The sequence below is a fragment of the Mustelus asterias genome, chromosome 13, assembly GCF_964213995.1.
Source record: "Mustelus asterias chromosome 13, sMusAst1.hap1.1, whole genome shotgun sequence".
In the NCBI taxonomy this organism is placed as follows: Eukaryota; Metazoa; Chordata; class Chondrichthyes; order Carcharhiniformes; family Triakidae; genus Mustelus; species Mustelus asterias.
The window spans coordinates 87704722-87711157 of record NC_135813.1 but is presented as its reverse complement, the minus strand read 5'-3'; positions in this window follow the sequence as shown (position 1 = coordinate 87711157).

The window sequence follows — 6436 nt, the reverse complement described above, 5'->3', positions numbered from 1 at the left end:
AAACATGGGATTATAGTTCAACTCAGGCTACCAAGTTTTGAATATGTTGGTTCAGCCCTGAGTATGGCCAAAGGGATGAAATTAATGGGAAAGGGCAGTTGCATTGATGCAGGGGACAAAGGTTTGGTGGTTGGGACAATTGCACATTGCATACAAGTTCAATCAAGATTTCAATGGTTTACAATTTACTGCAGACTAAATATTTTTCCACCTGATCAAATACCGACAAAACTGCAGAATCTTATATGAAGTCAATTAGAAAATTTGCATTCTCAGAAGAGGAGGTCCTTTGTTTAAACGTTTGAATAAAATTTGCAGGCTCGGATAGACCTGTTGCAGCTCCGAATGATATTGCTAAAGGCAATGCCAAATTTGGCTAATGTTGCTAATAGTGATCTTCATTGATAGCATTGGAAAGGCAAGATGAGAAAGCACTCTATTCTGCTTGTTGGAGCCGCTTTGGTGGGGGACTGCTGAACAATACCAGGCAAAAAGAATGACACATGTTTGGGGTTGAATGGTCCATTAAATTGCTGACTCTTTACATCCAGCGTACAATGAAAACTAATGATAAACTATGCACAAGAATCATTTCATTGACTGTTTGGATACATTGGCTGAAATTCTCCCATCTTGCCCGCTGTGGGAATCGTAGCAGGCAAGACAGAAAATTCGGTGGACCATTTCACAGGTCTGTTGAGCTTGGGTGGGAATTTTGGGTCTTGGGGCACGTGCAGCTGGAGAATCCTGCCCATAGTGTGTCACTTTGCAGCGTATTCGTTTTTGGCGACTGGTGGAAAATAAAAACTAAGTATTTAGCTGTACATGCCTGGAGATTTAAGGGCTCTTATAGGAAATTACAGTTTTAAACTAGAATATTGCTTTTACATGGTCCAGCTGGTTAAGATAATGAACTGCTGGCCCATGTATTTCAGGAACATCCCATGTTTGACTCCCAGTTTGTGCTGAGCTAGCTGACCTGAGAGTGTGTGATGCTAGTGACACTGCTGGACTGAATGAGTGCTGCACTGTCAGAGATGCTGTTCTTCAGATAAGACATGAAACCAAGGTCCCATTTACTTCCGTGGGTGGATGCAAAACAATCCGTGGCACTATTCTGAATAAGAGTAAAGATTTTCTAGCAACTTCTCCCTCAATCATCATCTCAAAAACTGATCATGTGGTCATAGAACAAAAAAAAAGGCCCTTCGACTCTCCAGCCTGTGTTGATCATGATAGCCCAACTAAACTTAAAAAACCTTCTGCCCTTACTTGGCCCGTATCCCTCTATTCCCTCCCTATTCATGTACCCATACAGATACCTCTTAAATGTTGCTAATGTGCCTGCTTCCACCACCTCCTCTGGTAGCGCGTTCCAGGCACCCACTACTTACTGCGTGAAAAACTTCCCCTGCACATCCGCACCCCCCCCCCCCCCCCCCACCCTTGAACCTGTACCCCCTTATAATTGACACTTCCACCCTTGGAAAAGCCTGACTATCCATCCTGTCTATGCCTCGCATAATTTTGTAGACCTCTATCAGGTCTCCTCCTCAGCCTCCGTCTTTCCAGTGAAAACAATCCGAGTTTATTTAACCTCTCCTCATAGTCAACACCCTGGTGAACCTTCTTTGCACTCTCTCCAAAGCTTCCACATTCTTCTGGTAGTGTGGTGACCAGAACTGCACACAATACTTCAAATGTAGCCTAACCAAGGTTTAATATAGGCGCAACATGATTTTCCAACTCTTGTACTCAATGCCTCAGCCAATGAAGGCAAGCATGCCATATACTTTCTTAATCACCCTGGCCACCTATGTTGCCACTTTTAGGGAACTGTGGACCTGCACACCCAGATCCCTCTATGTTAATGTTCCCACGGGTTCTGCCATTTACAGTATAATTCACACCTAAATTTGATCCTCCAAAATGCATCATCTTGCATTTGTCTGGATTAAACGCCATCTGCCATTTCTGTGCCCAAGTCTCCAATCAATCTATTTCCTGTTGTGTCCTCTGACAATCCCCGGAACTATTAGCAACTCCACTCATCTTTGTGTCATCCACAAACTTACTAAATCAGACCAAACACATGTTCCTCCATTTATATATACTACAAACAATAGAGGTACTAGCACTGATCCCTATGGAATAGCACTAGCTACATATCTCAATTCTGAAAACACCCTTCCACCGCTACTCTTGTCTTCTATGACCAAGCCAGTACTGTATCCATCTAGCCAGCCCACCCCGAATCCACGTGATATTAAATTTTGTACCAGTCTGCCATGCGGGACCTTGTCAAACATCTTACTAAAGTCCATATAAACTGCATCCACATTATCAGTATGCAGTTTGCAGAAGATTGCTGGACGCAGATTAGTTCCCCCATTTTCTACATGATAACAGTGGACAACCTTTCAAAAGATTTTGAGATGTCTGGTTATCATGAAGAGACTATATAAATGCAAGTCTTACCATGGGAATAGGTAGGGGAAAATTCTGCTCCATATTGTTATCCAGCAATCAATGTTGGATTCCCAAAGGACAGCATATGACTTGCCCTGTGGTACACATGACAAAAGGCCACTTCCTTGAGCAACTGGAGGGTACCTGCCAGTCACCTAAGTTCACCTCAACAGAGAATCAGCATCTTGAGAAAAGCAAATATTATAGGACAAATAAGAAATTTCAGATAATCCAAGACACAGGGCTGTCTGTATCACTGTAACAGACGGGGTTTAGTAAACTCAAAAATATTTGAACACTTTTCTGATTAAATTTCATTTTGATAGAGTTGGTGCTTCTGCACATTCAAAATAATAGCTGCACTATTCGGCCAAGTTTATTAAAGATGTCATCAGCGTTTTTTGAAATCATAAAGTACTGAATTGTTACAATATTTTTTCATTACAATAGTGGGTACACTTCAAAAGTACTTTATTGGCTGTGAAACACTGGGGAAATCTTAAGGTCCTGAAAGGTACTAAATACAAGTTCTTTCTGTCGTTCCTTAATGTTACAGTTCAGCACAGGTTAATTGAATCTTACTTTCTGATCATTTCTATTAAAGGGGAGATGATGACATAGTGTCACTGGACTACTAATCCAGAAGCCCAGACTCATGCCCTGGGGACACAGGCTCAAATCCCACTGTGACAGCTGGTGGAATTTGAATTTAATTAATAAATCTGGAATTAAAATAGCCAGTCCCAGTAACAGTGACCATGAAACTATTGTCGGCTATTGTAAAAACCAAAGTGTATTGCTAATGTCTTGAGGGAAGAAAATCTGCCATTTTACCTGGTCTGATTTAGCTGTGATTCCAGACCCACAACAACACTTTTGACTTTTAACTGCACCCCAAAATGGTCTAGCAAGCCACTCAGTTGTATCAAACCATCAAAAAATTAGAAAGGAATGAAACCAGACAGACCACCCAATATTGACCGAGGCACCAGAAACAAAAGTGACACCCCAGCCCCGTCAACCCTGCAAAGTCCTCCATACTAACATCTGGGGTTTTGTGCCAAAATTGGGAAAGCATCCCACTGACTAGGCAAGCAACAGCCAGACCAAGTCATACTCACTGAATCATACCTTAAAGCCAATGGCCCAGGCTCCTCTATTGCTATGCTGGCATGTTAGATCCACCAGAAGTGGTGGTAGCACAGTGGCATACAGTTGGGAGTTGTTCTGAGAGTCCTCAACATGGCATCAGATCAACCAAGAACATAGAAACCTTCCAACTACCACACCCCATCAGCTGATAAATTGGTACTCCACCATGTTGAACCCCAATGGAAGCAGCACCAACGGTGGCAAGGGCACAGAATGTACACTGGGTGGGGGCATTCAATGTCCATCACCAAGAGTGCTTCAATAGTACCACTACTGACTGAGCTCTGAGTGCATAGTGGCAAGACTGGGTCTGCATTGGGAACCAACAGGAAAGAAAAACCTACTTAACCTCATCCTCTCAATTTACTAGTTGCAAATACATTTCTTGCTGACTGTTTTGGTGGGAATGACCATCACACAGTCCTTATGGAGATGAAGTACTGTCTACACCTTGAGAATACCCTCCACTGCATTGTGTGGTACTCTCGCCATGCTGAACAGGATAGATTTAGAACAAATCTACTCAAAACTGGGCATTCATGAGGCAGTTTGGGCCTTGAGCAGTTGCAGAATTATAAATCAACCACAATCTGTAAACTCATGGCCCTCACTCAATCATCACCATCATGTTGAAGGATCAATCCTGATCCAGGAGTGCAGGGGAGCAAATCAGGAGCAGGCATACCTAAAAATGAGGCAGTGATTAGCACTGCTGCCTCTCAGCATCAAGGATCCAGGTTCAATTCCAGTCTAGGGTGGGCGCAGTAAGAAGTCTCACGACACCAGGTTAAAGTCCAACAGGTTTATTTGCAATCACGAGCTTTCGGAGCACTGCCCCTTTAACCTGGTGTTGAGGCTTCTTACTGTGCACACCCCAGTCCAACGCCGGCATCTCCACATCAAGCCTTGGGTGACTGTGCAAAGTCTACACATTCTCCCCATGTCGGTATGGGTTTCCTCTGGGTGCTCCAGTTTCCTCCTACAGTTCAAAAGATGTGCGGATTAAGTTGATCGGCTATGCTAAGTTGCTTCTCAGTGTCAGGGGGTTTAGCAGGGTAAATATGTGGACTTATGGGGAAAACGGCCCAAATGGGATTGTTGGTGTAGGCTTGATGGACTGAATGGCTCCCTTCTACATTGTAGGGATTCTATACAAATACAGTGGCTACAAGAGCAGTAACGCACTTCCTGACTCCCCAGAGTCTGTCCACTATCTACAAGTCACAAGCCAGGAGTGTGATGCAGTACTCTCCACTTGCCTGGATGAGTGCAGCTCCAACAACACACAAAACTCAACACCATTCAGGACAAAGCAGCCCACTTGATTGGCACCACATCCACCACTTTAAACATTCCCTCTCTCACTACCACTGTGGCAGAAGTACGTACCATCTACAAGATGAACTGCAGCAACTTACCAAGGCCTCCTTCAACAGCACCTTCCAATCCTGTGGTCTCTATCACCTAGAAGGACAAGGATAGCAGATGCGTGGGAGTACCACCACCCATAAGTTGCTCTCTAAGCCGCATGCCATCCTCATTTGGAGCTATATCAGCATTCCTTGACTGTCATGGGGTTAAAGTACTGGAATCCCCTTTGTAACAGCACCATTGATGCACCACAGCACATGGGCTGCACTGATTCAAGGTGACAGCTCACCACCATCTTCAAGGGCAATCAGGAACGGACAAAAATAGCTGGCCTAGTCAGCAATGGCCACATCCAATGAAAGAATACACAAAAATCAGTAAACTGCTGACTAATTCCACTGACCCCTTAAGGTTCTTTCACAAGCACGATTCAGAAAATTGATCAAAAAATGGTGTACTTCAGTTTCAGTCAGTACATTTTAGCTAAAGTGGAAAATCTTTGTGCTTAAAAGAATCCTTCACATAATTTTCCAGAAGATCAGTAAACATTAACAACAAAAATGGTGCCTGGAGTTACATGGTGGTCTGGTCATGGGTTGGTATGATGCAACTATGACATCCTTCACAGGGGAGAAATATCTCTCTTCCCCTACCCTGTTACAGAACAGTTTTAATGTCAAAGACATTCACTTATCAATAAACAGATTCTACACTGTATTCAGAAGCAAGAACTTGTTAAATTAGAACTTGGTCCAAGGAAACACCTTTCAAATCAATTTACAGCAAATACTTGAACCTTTTTCCACTTCCTGGGGAAGCTACACTCAATGGCTTACAATTAACTTTACAAAGAAGTCAAGTTCCAAAGAAACACCTCTATGGAGAAACTCTGTAAAAGCACAATAATTGATCAAAAATAATAAAATCACAGGTGCTAGATTTCTTACTGAATAACATAGCATTAATTTGGCAAAAAGGTTCTTGCTGCTGAACTCCAGTAATCAGGAAGCGTCAACAAGCACATCCCATCAAATGGTTGAAGGTGAACAGAGCTAATAAATTAGGCATACATACCAACATTTGTTTCAGTATTACAAATACAGCAGGCTTCAAACAATAGGACCTCGACTTGCCTGATAAATCAACTTGATGCTGTGTGTACACGACTCTCTGGGAGGAATTTTCTCATCCCACTCGCCATGGGAATCCTAGCAGGCGGGGGGGGGGGGGGGGGGGCCGACCATGCAAAGGTCCACTGACCTCGGGCAGGATTTTTCAGTCTAGGGGCGAGCCCGGCTGGAAAATCCTGCCCTCAGAGTCTGGCTTTACAGTTTAAAATGCTTAACTACTGGTTTAAGGGTTTAGTTGGCTCACTGGACAGTAATCCTTACATGTGGGCTGCACAGAACTGATAAATCGCTTGAAGAAAGACACAAAATCATTT